Source organism: Centruroides vittatus, unplaced genomic scaffold, assembly GCF_030686945.1.
Source record: "Centruroides vittatus isolate TY-2023 unplaced genomic scaffold, ASM3068694v2 scaffold_2802, whole genome shotgun sequence".
Lineage (NCBI taxonomy): Eukaryota > Metazoa > Arthropoda > Arachnida > Scorpiones > Buthidae > Centruroides > Centruroides vittatus.
The window spans coordinates 1322288-1345544 of NW_027122693.1; the positions used below are offsets into that span (position 1 = coordinate 1322288).

The 23257-nt window shown below is 30.6% G+C and overlaps 1 protein-coding gene across 2 annotated transcripts in view; it reads left to right on the forward strand.

Annotated features, from left to right (window-relative positions):
* The first annotated feature begins 1426 nt into the window (after positions 1-1426).
* The window catches only part of LOC136987867 (complexin-like), a 226363-nt gene continuing 204532 nt past the window's right edge, over positions 1427-23257 (forward strand). The window contains exon 1 of one of the 2 annotated variants that reach the window (XM_067285618.1): positions 1427-1532. The gene's annotated coding sequence lies outside the window, so the exon portion shown is untranslated. The remainder of the gene's footprint in view (positions 1533-23257) is intronic. The other variant, XM_067285619.1, reaches the window with a different exon arrangement.

Here is a 23257-nt window from a genome sequence, read left to right on the forward strand (position 1 = left end):
AGTGTAACACCTTACAAATCAAGTACAGGATATAAACACGGTACAGTTTGATATTTACAGTTGCTCTACACCATAATTACCATTTAATTTTATGTACACAACTTTGTTCACGATGTATTAATATCGTTACTACTTGTGTATAAGTTATGTATATAATACAGTAAATTATCAGTATTTTATACAGTACATATAAACAAACTAACATTTACAGTATGTAAATACATGTATTAGTATGTAGAGACTATCACAATGCTTTCTGTACACAGTGTAAATGGTGTAAATAGCATACATACTGTACAGTAGGCTGTACAAACTGCCATTTACTTTATGTACAATACAGATAGCATATCTCATGATAGCTTCTACTTGAATAATGTATATAGTAGTATGTCCTGTAATGTACTTAGGCTCCACATGTCATTATGATATTGTGCACTGTAGTATGTGATGAAATACAGTACATTCCATTTGCAGTATATAGAAGCTATCCTCTGTATATAAAGTAAATGGTAGTTTATAGGGACTACTGTCCAGTATAGACTGTTATTTACACATGTACAGAGCATATGTCCTGTACTCATTCTCCATATACTCCAGTATACGATATCATAATGACATACACTATTATTCATATTAACATAAACTACTATATAGCGAACAATATAAATCATGCATTTAATTGATATTAACCTTAAAAATGTACAGTACACAGATAAAAGTAGCTCCTCTTTACTAAATAATTTACTAAAATATTACAATTAGCAATGAATAAGGCATTAAAAGAAGAATTTAGCCCAGATTTTAAATAAATAAATAAGCTAGATTTGTGTTGAAATTCAAGAGAACCATTTAATTTTCCCAGAACAATACTAAAAGTCGCGCGTCGCGTCGCGTTGCGCCGCATCTCTTCGCTCAGAAATGATAGCCTAAGCCGCTTGTTCTGTCGAAGATATAAAAATATACATTAAAATAACATTTTCGAACGGAGGCGAGTTAAAGAAAAAAATAAAATAAAATAAAACAGTCGATAAATATAGGAAACTGTTTTAATAGCGGGCATCGCGAAGCGATCGATCCGCGTATGTCTACTAATGCAACGCTGAAAATTACCATCAGAAACTTTGGAAAATATAAGAACAATAAATACAATTTGCCAACATTTAAGACATAAAAATAACATCAAAAAATTAAATTCAACGTTTAAAAAAAACGCATTAAACGAGCGACACTTCCGAAAAAAGAATTAAACGCATTAAATTAACCGCCTTAAACAACTACAAAGAAAAAAAATACAAAAATATAATTATAATTTACTAAAATAAATACATATTATTAATTTAATATTACGAAGATGATTATTTGAATGGAAATCATAGAGATGATTTTCATGATGATAACAGTTTCGTAAAACGGTCGCTAGATGGTGTTAAGCAACGTCGATCGACGTGTAGAGGCAGCTGGGCACAAGGTATGCACATCTACCTTTACACAGAGTAAGAGAATACACCTCATGGAACATCTCTTCAGGTCAGGTATGTAATCCCTACTTTTACCTTATTATCTAAGCTGTCAATCGAAGATAATATATAAGATAAAATCGCCAATTTCGACCGTTTACACGAGACACACAAGCACGAGGTTGAACACTTAAATAAAAAAAGAAATTAGTCGATTTCAGAAATTGAGCTATAAAATTCGATCCCGAGCATCCCAATTCCATTATTTTTTCCTCCATTTCACCCGTATATATCGCCAGTTTCTTCACGTCTTGATCTCTAGACTCCAGATAGCCTTAAGAATACAATCAATAGGACTTAAGCGCATTTTTATGAACCTAAATCTGACCTCTCCTACTCGGGATACGGCAGTAAAAAATTCCTTTAAAAAATCCCTTACCCGCTTATAGCATCTTGTATAAATTGCTTACGTATTTATTTATGTTTTTTAATGGCGTGGCTCTTTAAATATCTCCAAAATCTGTTGCATCTAGCGGTGTAAATTTGGGACCATTGCCAACCACATGTTGACTTGATTTCTGGAACCAAGCCAGGATATAGGGAGCAACGGAACCTGTTGAATATTGAAATGCCTGGCATCCAGCCAAACGATGTAGGCCAATGTCATCCTGTGGGAATTGTTCCTATCATTTATCATAAAAATAATAAGTTTATCAATTAAAAATTACACGAAATTTTACAAATTAATGCTTAGTTATTTTCATTAATGCTTCCTAAACTCGTGCAAATTTCAAATTTCTACTTTGTTCTATACTTAGAAGCGTGGTTTTGTAGTAATAATTTACTAAATTTAGATTAATTTTCGTGGGAATTATTAAGAATTTTTCTTCAGTTTAATTAACTCCCAATAATTTATTATTCCTCAACTTGTTTTTTTCTTCTTAATTCGTGAATTAACTATTAAAATTTCCATTATTCTTTATGCTTGTGTGCCTAAATTTAGTTGAAAATGTGTGTTAAAAATCGTAAATATTTATTAAATTTAATTAATAAGCTGAAATTCTAGAAAAATTAATTATTTTTTACCTTATTTGTTTTATTTTTTGAAGCATTAATCTCTAAATCCATCCAATTCTATGCGTATTCGTCTTATAAATTAGGCTTTACGCGCGATTTTAGACCGAAACTTTCATGTAAAAAATTATTCAATGTCATAAATTCTATATAAAAAATAACTCTAAAAGCATTTTTTGAGAGAGATTCTCAGAAAAATCCCCACAATTCCCTAAAAAACGAGAAACTCAGAAAAATCCCCACAATTTCCTAAAAAACGAGAAACTCAGAAAAATCCCCACAATTCCCTAAAAAACGAAAAACTCAGAAAAAAAACTAAAAATAAAAAAAAACAAGAAACACAGAAAAATCCCTAAAAACCTGTAAAAAACGAGAAACACCCAGAAAAATCCTGCGATATTTGCATAAGTTTTAGTGACGTTTCCTTCGCAAAAACTTATGCAAATTTAAGAGAGATTTAAAAAAAAGAGCACGCGTATTTACGTCATAAACCTCATAATTTCGCAGCACAAACTTCATAATTTCTTGTAGAACACGTTCGCTTAACCGCAAAACCCTTTTAAAACGGCGTAAGTTTATTAGTTAAAGAGCTCCAAAATTTGATTAAGAGAGAGAAAGAGATTTGATATCCAATTTAAGCAAACCATTTCTTCTCTAAACCAAACAGGAGGGGGGAGGAAGAAAAAACAGTAGAAGGGAGCTTAAACTACATCGATCCAACCCCCAAAAAAAAGAAGATAAGAAGAAGGAAGCTGAAAGTTCTTTCCATTGACAACGCTTTATTTCGAATTCAACTTCTTCGTTTTCAATGTGCTGCAAGAACCTCTGCAATTTTTTTTTTTCGGATTTTTTGGGATCGATGTTGAATGAACAATAGAAAAATAAGAGAGAGATGAAGATGGAGAAATAAAAGATGCAGACCGTAGCATTTGTGGAGTGTGGTTTTTGGTCACATCCGTTGTACAAGAGGATGCAATTCTTGCTCATCTTCCTCTTCCATTCGACTCTTACCTAACATCCTTTTCTATGTATTGTACGATAACCCGTTATTATAAATCAATGTATTCTTATTATTTCCTATATAATTCCTTCGTTTAATTCTCTCTCTTATCGGTAACTGATGCGAGTTTCGTTCTTATAAATCGAATTTGGCCGCTGGTTAATTATGTTAGCTGCGTTATATGCGGGTTTATACGTTATTCTTCATATCCTTTCTTTAATCCTCTCTTTTATTGGTAACTGATGCGAGTTTCGCTTTTATAAATCGAATATTTGTCTATTGGTTAATGTTTTATGGGGGTTTATACATTGTTCTTCACATCTTTTACGTATTTATAATTAAATATATGTGATTTATTAAGTAAAATACGTTTTTTACATCGTAAAATACTTTAAATATATATTTTAATGATAAAAACTTGATTTATTAATTAAGTAATTGCGAATTAATAACGTTTTAAGCGAGTAAATTGCCTGATTTCTTTCAATATTCAGCCGCAATTCTTTCACTTTTAAACAACCAATTTACTAATTATTTAATAAAATAATTAATAAATTAATTAAATTTCGTTTTATTTTTTAAAAAATTTAAATAAAATAAAACATCTTTTAACTAAAAAAAGTCCAGGGAAACATTTAAGTTAACAACTTTAAAATTGTGGAAAAAATCCTACAACGGGTTGCCTAACTTTCTCGGCAGAAAAGTTAAAATTGCTTATGGCGCCATCTGTTAGGAGATTTTATTAAAACGTTTTTAAAATTATTAATTATTATAAAATGGCAAAAAGCTCACTTTTAACGGTGGAGACGAGTTTTATAAAAGAAATTGTAAAGAGTAAAATCTTCATTAAGTCTGACTCGACTTGACATACGACACGTGACCTTCTATATCTCTCCACCCCGTCGACCTTTAACCACCAAAATTTGACAGCCGCAATGCCCCTAATACAGGAACCACCCTGCAAAATTTCAGAAATTTTCGACAGAGGGTACGCGAGTTATTAAGCTTTAAAGTAGGTGAAGAATTTCCCCTACATACATGACATCTCTACACACAGTGACATCCCTACATACAGGGGGAAAAAAAAAAAATTTACATTTCCGGACTTCTCGATTCAAAAATGCAGAAATTTTGGGGGTGATTTTTTTGACCAATCGCCACACTTTCCCTCTGTTACACACCACGACAGCCGGGAAAGTAATGAAAATCCAGTTACGTTTCAAGTTTTAAAATGTCGTAGAATGAATAATTAACAAATTAAACTTTGATAATTAATGAAATTTAATGTGCTGAATCGACATTTTCTCATCTCTTTTCGCACATTTCTATTAATAACTCTAACCTTTGAATAATTAAAATATTAGTAATGAAATAATGATACAGAAAATTTCAATTAAAAAAAAATAAAAAAATATTTATAAATTTTAAAGCCAAAGTAATTTATTATTATTATTTTTTACACTTATTAATTTTTAAAATTGTTAAAGCAAAAGGCTTTAATATGATACGTTTAGAATGGCCAACATCCGATAGTCTCTAGTGTTTCGGGTCACACCTTCATGAAATTTTGATGAAACTAATTGCAAAGTTTGGTTCTCTCCTTATATTTCACTAATTTTCTTCATCTTTCGCTAACTTAAATGCCATTTTTTACACTTAAATGTATATTATTACTTGGATTTCAACGTGTAAGTGCGTATTCTACTCGGAATCATTCACAGTTTCTCCTCAATGATCGTGTACGAAAGTTATGTATTTATATATTTTCACGTCTTTCTTTCAATGCCCTTCTATCCTTAAGTAAATAAGGTTTTTCTACCGATGTTTAGGACATAAATAAATTTATATATATATATATATATTTATGTATGAAAGTGTCTAGAAATTCTCTCTTTCTTTTCTTTTTTTTACTTCATAAAATTTTACTTTAAATAATTTTTTCTCGATTAATTCTAGAGTTTTTAAGTTAAATTTTCATACCAAATTTCTATAATCATTAAAAATGAGTGAATTAACAATTAATTTTAGAATTATTCTAGAAAAACGAGTGAATTAATAATTAATCAAAGAGTAATTAATTTTAGAATTTATTGTAGAAAAATGGGCGAAATAACAATTAATCAGAGAATAATAAGTTCTAGAATTTTAGAAATAATCTAGAAAAATGAGTGCGTTGACTATTAATCAAAGGACAGTTTATTATAGGATTTGTCTAGAAAATCAGTGCATCAGCAATTAATCAAAGAATAATTAAAGTTCTAGAATTTATCTAGAAAAATAGATGTACTAATCATCAATTAAATTCTAGAATTTATTATTCTTTAATTAATTATTACTATATCTACTTTTATAGATAAATTCTAGAACTTTAATTATTCTTTGATTAATTGCTGATGCACTCATTTTCTAGATAAATTCTGGAATTTATTATTGTTTATTTAGAAAATGACTGCATTAACAATTAATCAAATAATAATTAGTTCTAGAATTTATCTAGAAAAATGCGTACACTAACAATTAATCAAAGGTCAATTAATTCTAAAATTCTAGAATTAATCTAGAAAAATGGGTGAATTAATGGGTGTTTTTTTTAAATAGAAAAACACGGAATTTATGTATAGAAAATGCATCGTTTAAGCCGAATTTCTCCACGTTCTGACGAAATTTGAGCAATTAAAAGCTTAATTATTTTAAAAAAGAAGAAGAAATTCGTAAAGTTTTTTTTGGAAAACTTTCATTGTTTTTTTATTGTTTAATTTTAATTACAATTTACAAATTTTATTAAGATAATTACAATTTTCTCCTCTCCATGAGCATCATTTAAGAGCTTCTCCTCTTCATCTCTGTTTTTCCAAACGATTTTTTTCGTCAACTTGCTAAAATAAATCACTCAAATTATATCTTTTTAAAAGGAAAAATATTCTAAAAAATATTTAAATAAAGAATTTTCATATTAAAAACATTATTTACGTGATAATAATAATAATACTACATAAAAAAAAATTCAATTTTCAGGAAGAATAAATGAGCAATTTCCATAAAAGAAGAGATACAAATTAATTTTTATGTAAATTTTTATTTTGTATAAAAAAAAATAATAATTTACATATAAATTAATTACAGAAATGGCACATTTTCTGGATGTAGCTTCGTTGTAAATCAAGATTTTATGAGGTTATTTATTATAAGATGCTATAAGTTCAAATATAGATAAGAAAGGAGGGACACAGGAAACGTTTGCTTTATTTCTTAGCTTTAAAAAATCGATAAGAAAAGCTAAAGATTTAACAGGGATGTTGAATGATGATACCTCTTGAAAGAAAGAGTAAACATTATTATTTTATAATGCCTTAGATGATGATAATTAATCATAAGATGAAGGCATTAATTTCCTTGTACTGTAATCCATCCTTCAAAAATCGCTCTCTTCTTCCTCCTCCTCCTCCTCCTCCTCTTCTTCTTCTTCTCTCAATCAGCATCATTACTGCATTGATTCTGCTATCAGTAGAGCTTGGCTACATCAATGTTGGTTTGTTACTTCTCGCCTGTCAAATTTCGTCAAGCAACGCTTCGTTACCTTAATTGTTAAAGTCATTTCGATAAAGTCTACTCCTACTTATTTTATTCAATAACTCTTTGTTGAAGGTGGTGAAGGGACGTGTTTTCTACGCTGGGCTCTTCACCTTCGTCACGTGAGTGACCGGGAAACGTGTCGTACTTTTATTGGATTCCGATATGGAATGGGTGTTAATGGCGATTAATTTCACTTTTTCTGCCTTAGTTTATACACGTTAATTCTGTATATTTTCACGTTTTCTTACCTGAGTAGGATGGTTTATCGTGTGTTAGGTGGCGAGAAACGTTCTCAAGCTTCAAATTTTAATGGTTTTTATGTTGTATTTTAAGTAATATGACCATATATCGAAATTTTACATGCAAATAATGTCTTTATTTACATAAATTTCATAGAAAAATGCACGGATCTCGCTGCATTTAAGAAAACGTGTTTATAGAACTAAAATTTTCACGAAATAACATCTGTTTACATCTCGCCACTTAATATTGTTTACATTTCACGAAAGAAAAGAAATTTCACGTGAAAAATCTCTCAAGACGTTGCACATTTCATCAAAGTATTCATTTTCTAGGTCTCGGAATCATCCGAGATAATATTTAACGAGATAGCACGTGTACACATATTTGAACTCATTAATTCGATATTAAAAACCGTACGGAGTGGAAGAAGTATTGTGAGAAGAAAATGCACGTGCTTCTATCGGGAAAAGTACAAGATGGTTGCTTGGCAACCGTCAAACACGAGTAGAGCAACCCCGTATTGATTGATAACATGCTGGGTAGAACCAAGTGATGAAATCAAGGGGAAGGAAGCTAGGAATAAAGAGGAGAGAAAAACTCCATCATGTTTGATCAGCTGAGGAAAACTTCACCCCATTCCTAACTCAACCCTTTTCCTCAAATTTCGTGGAATTTTCTTCTCCCTCTTTACGTTTTACCTCATTCGCGAGACGATAAATTTTTTGATGGATTTCTCCTCCTCCTCTTCTACCTCATCCTTCTCCTCCTCCTCTTTTTTTTCCTCCTATTATTTCTGGCGAAAACTTAATTGTCTAAGTTCCTTCTAAGGGGAAAAGAGGAAAGTGTATATCGAATTTTCAACTTTGACCTTTCAAAAAATGATACTTTTCCTATATTTAATGCGCGCAATGAATTATTTAGCATGTTGGACGGTTATTTATTACTCTAGTAGCATGTGCAATATTTGTAAATTTTTATTGAAATGCTGAATCCCCGATACATTTTCGAATGTATGACCTCCGGGGGTAAAATTCTATTGTGAAAATTAATTTTTCTACTCACAAAATTAATTTATATTCGTGTAAATATTCAAACTAATTAGGAAAATAGCAAAGAAATTTCGCAATTCTGAACATCTTCGCGAGGGAAACGAGGGAAGTTTTCAATGAAAATTAGCAAATTGAAAATCTCTAATGAAAGTTCGGACGTAGTTTTGAGGAAATTGTGTATATTTATCGAGGAAAATTGAAAAATTTATATAATATTTTTTGCAGATACGCTTAATGTACACTCTCGAGATAATTTATCTCAGCAATATTTACATTATCAGTGAGGTAAATGAGAGAATATTCGTATGAAAAATTATCAAATAAAGTAATTTTCTATAAATATGTCAGACGTAAATTAATGTTTCTATAATTTAAAGAGAATTACCACCAAATTGATGAGGAATTTCGTACGTAATTTTAAGGAAATTGTGTATATTTATCGAGGAAAGTTGAAGAATATATATTACAGATAATTTATTTATATGTGAAAGAAGGAAGATTTATACACGTCTCGTGGATAAATGTTTATGTTGACGTCATAGAATGTATATATATGTATATATATATACATTGCATATATAAATTTATGTATTATTTACAGAATTTATACGATATTTTAGCGAAAATTTAAATATTTCGCGTAAAAATTCACAAGAAAACGGAAAAATTTCGTGTTTTTTTCCAGCAAACCAATTAATTTATAAGAAAAATAAGGAAAATATTCCATAAAAATCCTTTATTAATTTGTTTTTTAGTTGTTTATATTTTCGTTTTTTAAATATTTAATGTTTTAATTTAATTATAAGCAATTATTTACATTGAACTTCACGTTCTGCTTGAAAAGATAAAGCTAATCAAGCGATTGAAATGGCGAGGATGCTTCAAAAAATCCTATTTGTTTATATTTAAATTGTGTTTATTATTTTTATTAATAATTAGAATTTTGTAGAATGATTCTAAAAGAATTTTTACCTGAAATTTCGGTAGATTTTCTGTGAAATTAAATGTCAAACCCAACGGTTTTGCTATCTTCTTCTATACACTTTTTGAAACTGATGCTATTTTTAGTCATCCTATTCCTCCCCTTCTTTCCTGAAACTGGAATATCTTAATGCCAAAATGATTGGTTTAACCTGAGCTTACAGTATAATAGTTGAAGTTAATCATACAAAATTTTTTTGAATATTCAAAAATCTATGTTACTTTCCCGGCTGTTATATAATACAATACAGGGAAAGTAAGGCCATCAATCAAATAAATGACCTTCAACCTTAAATATTTTTACATTTTGAACTGGGGAAACCATAAAAACATTCAGAAATGCAAAAAATTGGGGGTATTTTTCATGTATGTAGGGATATTAGTGCACGTGTGTGTGGGGACACGATATTGTACACCCAATTTGAAGCGTAATAACTCATCTGCCTCTTATCAAAAATTTCCGAAATTTTGCAGGGAGGTTCGTATATTAGGGGAGTTGATGCTGTTAAATTTTGGTGGTTAAAGGTCGAGGAGGTGAGGAGATAGAGCGGATAACGTGTCGTATCTCGAGTGGAGTCAGATTTCATGAAGATTTTACTGGTTACAATTTTTATGAAACTCATCTCTATTTTCAAAATTAAGTTTTTTTGACATTTTATAATAATTAAGAATATGTTTTTTTAAATAACAATATCATAATAGATAGCGCTATACGTAATTTTAACTTTTTTTTCCGGGGAAGTTAGGAACTCCTTGCTGGATTTTTCTCTGCTTTCGTTGTAGATTTATATAGAGTTGAGCTATTTTGATACGTTTTATGACTGATTTATATAAATTTATATGGCTTCTATTATATTAAATACGTTGTTAAAGAAGTCTGATAGGAAATATTGGCTTATAAAAAGGGTATAAGAAATGATGAAGTAAGGAATTAAGCACTAGTAATGCTGCATCTATTAGTCTTTAAGATGCATTCAAATGCATTGACTCATCGATAAAATGTAATTTTAAAAGTTAGAAAAGTTTCTTAAATGATTTATAATGGTTCTGTAATTATAAAATTTATTTATTTTCATTTAAATCGATTAAACTTGTATTTAATGTCAAAAGTTACATCTTTTAAATAAATATTTATTTAAATAATTAAAATTTTATAAGGTTTATCTAAGCTAGTTTAAAAATAGAAGGTAAAAAAAAAATTATTTAATTATACACGACTCTATCGTTATGGAATTTAAAATGTAATCGTTTATTTGAAATAATAAAGTTTAATATTGAAAAAAAATGTAGAAAAAGTGAAATAATAGTTCTTATAAATATAGGAAGTCCTTAGCCATATTTATGAGAAGCAATGCTTAGAAGTTATCAAAGAATTTAACGGCGATTGGTTGGTTAGAAAGTTGTCTGGATGGCGATTGGTCTGAGAAGTAAAAGTGGGTGGAGCTAGACGGACTTCGTCAACAAATCATTGTTTTTTTAAAGCGCTTTTAATGTACAACTGTAGTAAGGACTACTTATAATCACACGAAGTATTTTTCCATGGAAAAACATATAATCACCAATAAATTTTTAAAAATTAAATATGAAATAAATGAAATATACAGAAATTGGATTTTAGTTTCAATTTTTTTTTTTTAAATCTCTGCGTTTATAATTACATTTCTTATCTCATTTTTAATTAACAGAATTTACATTTAATTATTGAAAATTATAATATAAAACCTCGGATAATAATTGTTTACAATATTATACTACTTATAATAATTATAAAATTAATTTTTAATAAATTTAGTTATTAAATCAGTAGAAAAAAAAAACAAGAAGTCTTTACTTCAAATAAAATATTCTTTGGAATAACTTGATACATTGTTGGAAAATATTCTTCATTTATTTAATTTTAATCAGAATATTACTTATTTAAATAATTAAATCCTATCGTTTCTCATTCGTTTTGTATATTTAGCTTTAAAAATTACTTTTAATTAAGCACTTTAAGTAATTAAATAACAAGTTTCGAAATTTTATTCAATTAAATAACCATCTCTGTTGATTAAATGGTCGAGTTATATAAAGTTTTGTATGCTTTTTTCCCTGTAAAATTTTGTAAGTTAATGTATTTTTATAAGTGAATAATTTAAATATCCTTATTTTTATGATAACAATTAAGTTTAGTTTAGTTAGAAAGTATACTGTAATTGCTAGCATATAAGGCGCACCCCATTACAAATGCAGTATTTTTGAGATTAAAAGTGTTAATTTACTCATATTTCATGGTTAATTCTAGAGAAATTTGGTAGAAAAATTAACTTGAACACTACAATTAATCGAGAAAAAATTATTTAAAGTGTAACTTATGTAATAAAAAAAAGAGAGACACTTTTTAAATATCCTTTATAGGTATATATAAAGGAATTATTTATGTGTTATAAACCCCTAAAAACCTTACTTAATTAAGGATAAAAGGGCATTTAGACATGAAAATACATAAATACAAAATGCAAAAATTTGGAGGGTTTTTTCTATATGCGTGAATGTTAATGTGCTTGTGAGGGACATGATTTTTCAATCACTTTAAAGCTTAATAACTCGCGTGCCTTTAGTCGAAAATTTTTGAGATTTTGCAGAAAAGATTATGTATTAGGTGGAAGTTTTTGTACAAATTTTCAAGGTACTCGGGCAATTTGTTCGAGAGATATGACCCCATTCCGTAAATAACTCCGGAATCAATCTGAAGATGTAAACAAATAAGTCCTGCAACAATGTTGCCAGCTTTTATTTTTGCATATTAACTTACGAAAAATCGCGTTTTTAATAATAAGAATTTTGGTAAATTTTAACGTTGTAATTTGTGTGGAATTTACTGTATAAGTTACAACGTCCTAAATAATTACCTATCACTACAATAAAACGAACCTTATCACGAACTCATAAAATAAAAATTTATATTCCCAGTTTTATTTTCAGGTTATTAAATGAGATAATATGATCAAATTATTCGGTTAATTAAAGTTTGTCCATATTGTTTGTCTGTCGTATCGACGTCCAAGCATTCGTTCTGTATTCAAATGAGCATTCGGTAACGTTGGTGCCATTCCACTAAATTAGCATATAAAATATCCATTAAACAGCATGTAACGACGCTAAGATATTGCCAGGGAAACAATTATTTAACTCGTTTTAAATAAGGAAGTTAAGGCTTGATTTCGTATAATTAGCTTTTGATTTTTTGATACGTTTCAAGCTGGTTTGATTCTTTGGATATCGTGAGTAAACACAAATCAAATGCTTTATTTGTAACTGTTTTGTCAGATTTTCTGTTTCTTTTTCTTATTTTCTTTTCTTGATTTTTGTTACGTCCTCCTCCCTTTTCCACTTATCACACGATCTCGTGTTTGCTCAAGATGGAGCAATCACATGAAGGCTTATCGTTGTCACGAACTTTTTTGTTGATGTCCTGTTACAGTTTTATGGGTAAAATGTTCTTAATGTGATAAGGGAAGCGATAATTTTATATCTTTCTCACCTTTTTCTAACGAAAATAACTAGTACAGTTTCATTATTAATGAAGTATGCTGTATAAAATCGAGAATTTAATTAATTATACTTAACGAATCGATAGTGTTTACAGTATCGCGAGAAATGTTAGAAATAATAAGGAAAAATGATTATTTGAGTATAGGCGGTACTCTTCGGAATATACGTTATTAATTAATAGATTTTAATGACGTGTTCATTTCCTTAACAGCGATTGGTTATTTGTTTCGATTTTTAAAACAGCCAGAGTTAATTAACAAAATGATTATATTCAGCAGTGTATTTCGAATATTCGGTAGCGAATCAAATAAAAAGTCTTTTTAAGGCTTTTAAATAAGCCTTCTTTACCTTATAATCATTTAAAAATGAAGATGAATTTAAATAAGAAATGCTTATCTGAACATAAGAGGTCCTCTTCATAATATATAATTAATAACGTATTGTATAGTTGTCGTTTTCTTAACGATGATTGGATACGGTAATCGACAAATTACGCCTACTTCTATAGCAACCAATCAGTGTTGATTAAATTACATATTTAACCAATCATCATAGTAATTTGTAATTTACGATATTTAAAATATTCTGCAGAGGACCACTTACGTTTAAATTAACATTTTTAAAATTTAGTTTTATTTATTTCGTATTTTCTAAATATAACAACGCTCGCGGCAATTTATTTGCACGTAATAATACTTTATATTACGTAATAAAAAACCATATTTTTTAAAAAATTTAACTGTTTTTATACGAGTTTAGAGGAATTAATAAAGTTTTCTTACGTGAGTAATAATGCTTTGGTTTTTTTCTTCCCGCTTTATAAACTATTTTATTACCTCCCCGATAATACATTATTAGGAAAGTAATAGAACATCAGATACTTATAAGGGAAATAATGGTCAAGTTCAGCAGTCTTATTACGAGAAAGGTAGTAAAATATGGTCATGTGATTACATGGAGGCAAATTTATATTGAAGATCGCAAGGCAAGTCACGTTGTTGTTTCTACACAGATACGTGGTTCTGTAAATATAAGACTCGGATTATAATTAATCATTTCGTTTTATTTTATAACAAAGAGAAATTATGCCGATGGGCCAAAAATGTTCTCCAAGATTTATACACTTTTGGACTTGAAACGTCCGGGAATGTAAAACAAATCGGGGTTTCTTTTCTGTATGTACGGATGCTAGTGGGGTTCATCCACTTTGAAGCTTAATAATTCCTGTGCCTTTTGGTGAAAATTTCTGAAATTTTGTAGGTAGGTTTGTATATTAGAAGGTAATGTTTCTATAAATTTTCAGGAAAATTGGACTATTGGTTCTGGAGATACGGCCGGGAAAGTCAAGCAACAACATTGCCAACTTGGTTGAATGTTTGTATGTTTTAGCATGTTAATCACTTGTATAGTCTTTCGAGTGTCCTAAATTTCTCACATATTAATTAAGATTTTTGTAAGTTGAAAGACGAATTAATTCACAAAAATCTTGGATGTTTCTGGATATGATAAGGACGTAGAATGATATGAATTTTTCAAAACTTCCAAAACAAATACGTCGAAAGGAAAATACGATAATAAATAAAAGAAAAGTCGTCTTTGTTTGCTAAATAAATTATTCTGGAAAAACTTGGAAACAAAATGGACAAAGTTGGATGTTTTTATAAGATAAAAGGAGGAAATTTAAGAAGCGACAATGAATCGACGTCAATGCTTTTCCACTTTTTAATGAGGGACGGTGAATACTCTCCTTCTTTTTCTTTTATTTGAATATTATTAAGGCGAAAATTAAGGTAATTTCTGCAAGGATGATGATAACATTATTAGAAAAAAAAAAGTTTCCTCTTTTTTGTATAAATTATTTAATGTAAATTCAATTCTTATGTGTCTAATGCAATTTCACATTAAACAATTTCACATGGCGCGTAGAAAAATCACATTTTTTGATGTATTTCTATCGACAAAGAGTGTAATTTATGTAGAGTAATTATCTATTTTCGTGTACTTACACATCATTATTCCGGTATGGAAACTGTGATTATGTGAGTAATTTCTACAAATATCTTTTATAGTTATTTGGAACATGTTCAAATGAAAGATGACGGAAGTGGCATGTATGTGATTTAGGTGCACCCTGTGCAGTCTTTGATGTACAACAGACATTTGTAGTTCGAGCAATCGACCAGAAACGATCTTCAATATAGCAGAAACAGCCATTTAGCCAGTAGCACACATATTCTTTTCAGAAGATTGAATGAAACTAAGATAAAAAAAAAGGACCTCTCCTACACGAGTTCACTTCATTTCTTATTTTTTATGGCTTAAAAAAGAAGGCTATTTTACATACAAATGACCTTTATACACGCGTTACAATTACCAAATTTAGCTTAAATATTGTAGCGTGTGTTCCATGTTTTGATGATTTAGAGACGTATATACAAACGTACCGACTCTGTAAACGATACGAGATATATTTAGTTAAGTTTATAAAATTGATATATTGAAGTAGAAAGAAAGAAAATTGGAAAAAATTCGAGATGAAATTGTTAAAAAATTGTTTATAAATATTTCTATACGAAGTGAAATTGCATTATTACAAGTTACAAACTGAATTACTTTTTTTTTTATCGATAAGATACGGATAAAAAGTTATTTTAAATTGATAAAATTTAACTTTGAAGGAAATTTCTTACCTTAAAAAATATTTAATTGAAAATTTAATTAATTAAATCTTAAAAAGGACCTCATTCCCCTTTTAGGAGACGTTATTAACTTTAACGAAGATGCTGATCTACAAAGCATAATTGCCATCTTTTAAATTGCTGAAGCATAAAGCAATACACTTCAGGACGTTCTCACATTTATAAATTACACTTAAACGATAAAGAAAATCTTCACAAAAAATCTAGCAACTATCCCCGCAAGAAAAAAAACTTAAAATTGCGTGTGGCGCCATCTGTTAGGAGATTTTATTTAAAAAAAACTGTTTATATTATTAATTATTATAAAATGACAAAAAAAGCTTAATTTTGTGGGTAGAGATCAGTTTTATAAACAATTCAAAATGCTAATAACGAGTAAAGTCTATTAAATCCGATCCCACTCGAGGTAAGACACGTGATTATCTCCTCACCCCTTTGATCTTTAACCACCAAAATTTAACAGCATCAACCTCCCTAATACACAAACCTCCTTGCATAATTTCAGAAATTTTCGAGGAAGGGCACGCGAGTTATTAAGCTTTAAAGTGGGTGAACAATATCCCTACATAAAGGAAAAAACCCTCCAAATTTTTGCATTTCTGGACGTTTGAAGGTCTCCAGTCCAAAAATGCAGAAATTTTGTGGGTGATTTTTTGACCAATCGTCACACTTTCTCTCTGTTACACCATAACACATGGGGGTCATTTTTCGAACTCCATGCTTTCCCTGTATTATATGACAAAAGGATAAAGTGGATTAGGCAAAAAACCCAAGTAACTGGTGTGATCCATAGAATTAAATATCTAAAATGGCAACGGACAGGACAAGTAGCGAGAAGGACTGAAGAGAATTATCACGAGGAGTCAAGAGATCCACACTTAAGATGGGACTATGACATAAAGAAAGAAGCAGGCAGAACATAGTGGAGAATGGCAAATGATAGGCAAACATGGGCACTAATGAAGAAAGATTATATAAGGGAGGCTACACCATAATTGGAAACGGTAGAATATGCCGAAAATGACGATAAAAACAAAAAATCCCTACCTTCACATTTAAACCGCGTTGTTAGTAGCCGTTTAAATGTGGAGGTAGGGATTTGTTTACTGCAATTGTAGCGAGTATAAAAACACACACACACACACAAAAAATAAGAATTGAAATGCATACTTTTTAAACACTGAATAAGAATCGAAATTTACTCCTTGTCTCCTAATAAAAAAGAAGAATTTTCGACTCCTTTAGAAACCTAACAGATGTTGACAACGGGTGGTGGTGGGTTGTCTAGCCAATCTCTTTCTACAATTTACTGTTGTTGCAGTAACACTTTTTGACATTTTTCTCCTTTTCTAGTTCGTAGCTCTTTACCAGAGTGCTATTTTCTCAGTAAAAGGATAATAGAGTCCAAGTTTAAAAAAATCTGCAAGCGATAAAATTCCATCTGCATTAGTCAAGAAGGATTTCGTACTTACTTATCGATCGACTCCAGTTTCCTTTTAAATTTGATTTTTTCCCCCCACCACAATAGATAACGTGTTTATTTTATCTGTTCCTAATCCTCATAACGTATACTTTGTAAATATAAAGTATACAGTAAATTATACAGTAGAATTTTATTTATTTATTTATTTGTAGAAGATTCGACGAATGGAAATCATCGTTGTTACTTTGAGGAATCGATCTTTTCTTTCTTTTTTTTCTTTAAAATATGCAAATTTTATTTGATTTTTTCGAATTGATAAAATCTTTATTTTGTTTTTTTTTAAGTTTTAAATATTTAAAATATGATAAAATAAATAAAAATGGCAATTTTTGTTGGAAGAAGTGGTAAAGTCACTCATATAAATCGTTGGAAATCACGTTCCCGAGGTTATTAAAACTGAAAAAAAGTCATATGTTTTTTAAGTTTTTTAACAAATAAGCGGACAGACTGACAGACACACAATAATTTTTAATACTGTTTAAGTTATAAACATTTTCTTGATATATATATATATATATATATATATGATTTTTGAATTTTACAATGTAAATTGTGCTGCAAATTATAATAGTTCATTTACGTTTATACCTTTAGACTGGCTGACAGACAGGCGCTCCTCGACAGGGGGTAGACGGTTCTCGTGTCATTAACAAATACAGGAAACCATCTCTGTAATAAACTCATAGAAATATATGAATAAAAATCAATAAAAACTAGATTTTTCATCGCTTATCGACAGAAATTTCAATTGAAACTACTATCGCGTCGTGTAGTATATACATACAATAAAACTAAATTTTGGCATCTCGAAGGCCCGGGCTAAACGGTCATAATGTCATCTCCACAGACGTTCACCCCGTAGAATTTAAATTAAGAATTTGCATGAATTTTCTGAGAAGTAAAGTGAAATTATGTATTATAAACAGGTTGGATGTGACAGCTTCGATGGCTTTGATTCTTCTATAAAAACTCTTGTTATTCGAGTCGTTATGTCCAAAAGTGAAGCTCTAAAAATAGCTTTTGATCATACAAAAGAGCAACGTTTCAGATGAAACGTGTTCAGAATGTCCACTTTATGTCTTTTCAACCATTTTGACAATTGTGATACGTGACTCGACTATCTCCTGACTAATCTCTTTCTCGGCAACACTCGTTATCCATTTCTTCTGTAAATTGCTAACGTTAGCTGATAAATTCTCATTATCTATTAAATTTTTAGGGATATTTAAGTGATTTTTATCATTTTCGGTCAAGTTTTTATGCACTAAAATGCATCTTCAGCCGTTTATTTCGTGTCTTAGGAGTTAGGATAATCAGGAGACAAACGGACATATCTTACATGTATCGCAATAGATTAGAGTAGATATTTCACATTATAGTTTCCTGGGGCACCTTATAGTTAGCAGGGGCCCTGGCAGATTTGAATTAGGGGACCCTACACATAGTGTTGACTTCGTGCCTTTTCCTTCGAGGATGTTTTTGGGGAACGTTTTCATTTAAAAGATTGGTTTGGGGCCCCGGGAAATTGCTCTTTTTTTGCAGAAATTGATGGAATATTTAAAAAATAAATAAAGATATCGAAATTCTGGAAGTGTTTTACGTTTTTTAATCTTCTCTACAACATATTTTAAGTGGGAATTTTGCAAACTTTCCACATGAAAGATGCGATTCATTATCGGCAATCGTCCCTTCCAGCAAACGTATCTTCTGGCATCCGATGCGAAAAATTGCGATAGATGAATGAAAAATCTAAATTACGTACAGAATTTTCGCGATTTTAGAAAATATGGACAAAAATTTCGCATGTTTTTCAAGAGTTTGGAGTGATTTACACACACGAAACTAATGTAACAACGTTTTCGGGTGCCTCAACAGAAGCTTTTTGTGACGTTATTTCGCGTGAAAAATACGCCAAGGGAAAGATTTTCACACGAAAATAAACGATGAATTATCATCGGTTAATCCGAATTTATTTTCTAATTTTCTAATGTAAGAAAATGATCGGATTTTCATTTAAAAATCAGTCAAAATGCACTGCCGACTATCAGGCATAAGTAAGATAAATTGCCTCGTTTGAACGGAGATGTCAGATATCAAATATTATTGAATAATGCAGACCTTCTGCAGAGGTAATGGAGAAAAATGTAGCGACATGTGCTTCTTTACATCCAAAAAATTTATGTTTTCTTCTTCCTTTTTCCAAGTTTATAGCACATCTGCAATTGTGACTTTTTTCCCCTCTTTTAACCGTGTAAAAAGCCAAGTTTATGCCGTCATAAATTCAATTTTCGGATTAAGAATTATAAAGGAACTGGCTTTTTCTTCTGTTCTTCCTCTTGTAGTAATTGTATTCCGTTAAATTCATTGGGTTTATGCATACAGGAAGGAGGAGGACGATGAGAAAATTCCATTTGATAAATTGTCCGATAAGATTCTTACAATACTTTGTCCTCTTTTTAATTTGTTTAATTAGGAAAGACGGAAGATTCTTGATAATTTGTGTGTTAGCGTGTGTCTGTCTAGAAATATATGATTCTGTTTATATAAGTGTGTATACCTGCACTATACTGTATACTTTCTGTAACTGTTTTTATTGTGTCTTATTCTTAATATTAGTGTGTAAGAAGGTACGAATGTGTTATTATATGTGTGTGTCGTGTGATGTATCGTTGTGCCACCATAATAATGTGATCTATTTGTTTATATACATGTTTCTTTACGGTGTAAGTATCCCTGTATGTAAGTTCTATTCACACGTAGAAACACATAAACAGATACATACATGTTTACACATACAAGACATGCAGACACGTGTGCATTCTTGTACACTACACTGTTATAATCGCTAATTATTTACGTAAATCTCTTCAAATTAACATAATATCTGAGAGAAACTGATAAAATTCCCAGCGCTTACACGAAAATTTTCATGTAATCTAGTGTTAAATTCTGTATATCATATTCACAAAGCTCAGATTACACGAAACCTGATCCCAGTTAAGAGGATTACCGAAGCGAAAGCTAAGGGCATCATTTTTAGTAATGGAATTCATATAAATTACACAATGGATGACCTAAACAATTAAATTAATCCTCACTTAAGACTTCACTTTCCACATTCCAACTTGTCGTGCAATTCTCATCACCCCCCTGTGCCTTTTAGCACGCTTAAAACGCGAGTTACACCGGTTTCTTCTTATCCATCATCGACAATGGTTACTAAATTGAGTTTTATGTTACCATGAAAGCTTATGGACTTGTTAAAACTAATGGACTAGCGTAGTTTTCTTTATTGCTCAACAAAGTAGCTTTTATTAGGTTCCATCGCCATTATTGTGTGATCCTAAATGGAATTCGGAAAGGAGGAAAAAAAGAGCTGATTTATCTGTTATAATTCTAACACGTTTGGCGGATTATCGAATAATTCAATATTTAAATATGAATTTATAGTATCTAGTATGGCGATAGGTCAAACAATCGTCCCAAGATTTTTGCATTTTTGGACTCGAGGGACCTTGAAACGTCGAGAAATGCAAAAAAATGAGGATGGGGGAGAGTTTCTGTATACCCAATTCGAAGCGTAATAACTCGTGTACTACTTGTCGAAAATTTCTGAAATTTTGCAGTGGGGTTCGTGTATTAAGGTGGTTGATGCTGTTAAATTTTGGTGGCTAAAGGTCGAGAGGGTGAGGAGATAGAGCGGGTAACGTGTCTTGTCTCGAGCGGGGTCGGGTTTAATGAAGATTTTACTCGTTACAATTTTTTTTTTAATAAACTCATGTCTACCCTCAAAATTTAAGCTGTTTTGCCACTTTATAATAATATGTTTTTGAATAAAAAATCTAATAATAGATGGCGCCATACGCAATTTTAACTTTTTTCTCCAGGAAAGTTATTCATCTCGTTTATGGATTCTGTTATAAATTCTTCTAGATTTAGTAGTAAATTAATAAAATTTCGTTTATTTAGACGAGGAAAGTTACAAATTTAACAAATATGGAGATAAGTATGCAAAATATATTTATAAATGGAGATATTTTTACGTGTTTTATTCGTAAGAGGCAAGAGAAAAATCTATTTTGAGAGGTTAGAAAGAGTCAAAGTGACGAAAGCTATCTTCTTGAGTGTTCTAAACAATTGTTTATTTTCAGAACATTGCATTATTAAGCGCTTTAAAATGAAAAAAATAAAATAAAATAAAATAAAAATGGTAGATTCTCCTTCGTTAAATTTTTCTCGGAGCATTGTTTTCAACGGCAAATGAAATGAAATATGCAAGTTTTTTCCGTGATATTTTTCTTGTCTGTTCGTTTGGCTGTATCTAAAATTCGTATTAAAGAATAGAAGATTTGAATTTTTAAAATGCATTCCAAGTGATAATTTCTTCATTTACAGTCTGACGCGCATCCCTTATATTTACACTAAAATTGATCTTATTAATTTTTAAATCCGTATACAAAAATCGGGTCCGAACCCACGCCTTTCAGTAATAAGCTACACTATAAACTGCACTACACAGTACACTATACACTACGTTACATACTTCACAATACACTATACTATGTAGGTCTGTTATATATCTGTACAGATCTAAAAAGATAGATAGATACATGATAAAAAAAAACTTTTATCGCTTTTCTCACTTTCATATTATTCCTGCCTAACTCGGACATTAATGTCTTATTTTACTACCACTCCTCCATCTTGTTCTCGTATTTTGTAAAGTAGATTTTTAGGGATTTTCATTACTCGCCCTTCTTTTACAATCTCTATCATCTTAACCCAAAATTGTCTGCTGCAGTCACTTATTCTATTAGCACTTAGGTTATTTTTAATATCTCTGTTTGATATCTTTTCTGGCTATTGTCTGCATCCGACGACTCCAGTTATTAATCGTAATATCCCCATATCTGCCACTTTCAGTTTGTTTAAACTTAAGCCATTGTCTTTCCCGCTTTCATTTTCATTCATCTTTATTGATCTTAACGTGACCTTATGAAGATTTCTTCTTATTTTTCCTCTTCTGTTTAAAGCTTCTGTATTCTTTTAATGTACTTTGAATTAGCTTCCGGCTTTTGTAACGTTCTAAACTCTGTTTTCCCCTATAATTTACAGTATAAATTCTTCAAATATCTTGGATTTTACTTGTAGTTCGCATATAAATTCACGTAATATACGTCTCGACGTCTGTCCAAACGCTTTACAACTTTACAAAGAAAGAGTTCGAATAATCAAGCCTCTAATCCCCCCAAATATCTTTGTTAATATTCCATTGACGTGTACAGAATTGTACGCCAATAACGTCTGTATAATATACCATTCAGATTAACGTCTGTCCTGAACACTATACGCACAGAAATGATAAAGGTGATCCGAGTAATTAGATATTTTATTTTATTTTTTATTTTTTCTTGGTGTCAAGAAGCCTTTGTTAGTGTACTTGCGAATTTTAAACTCGATAACGTCTGTCCTAAACGTCTTAGAAGATTTTATAGAGATAAAATAGATTTCTGAGCTCTCTCTCGCTTCATAAATTCGGTTAATGTTACCTATGGTATCCAAGATGGCGACGGGGAAATTTTTCTACCCTACAGTCTAGACGGCGGTAGGGATTTTTTCCCCCGCCCGTCTATTGCACGCGGCGACCGCGAATTTTTTTCTTTCTACCGTACATTTAAACGGCGACGGGAAAGTTATTTCTACCCGACGGTCTATATTAAGAATACTAAAAAACACGACCGAAAAAACATGAGCACTTACTTTGTTACTTTGAGCATTTCCTCTTTTTCTTCGTTTCCCGTCGACTGAACTTGATTCTCCGGCATGAGAAGAGGATCTCTTTTGCGCTTTTCTTTTAACAATGTTGTCGTTTTTTTCCACCTTTTTCTTCTTGGCAATAGGTGCGGGAGCGGACAGCGAGCGGCCACTGTTTTGCCGACGCCTCCTATTTTAAACGATGTCGTATTGTGTAAGGACACTAACAGAACGAAACGTACGTGGTTAGCCCAGTCTATTCATACCTTTTTAGAATAACACCCGAGGAAATTGCCGAATTACTCGTCGTGCACTCTAAACCAATATAGTGCCATATGAATACCAACAGATTGGCCCACGAAACATTGCCGCATTTCCCTTCGAACGTTCCATCGAAAGCCGAACTATTC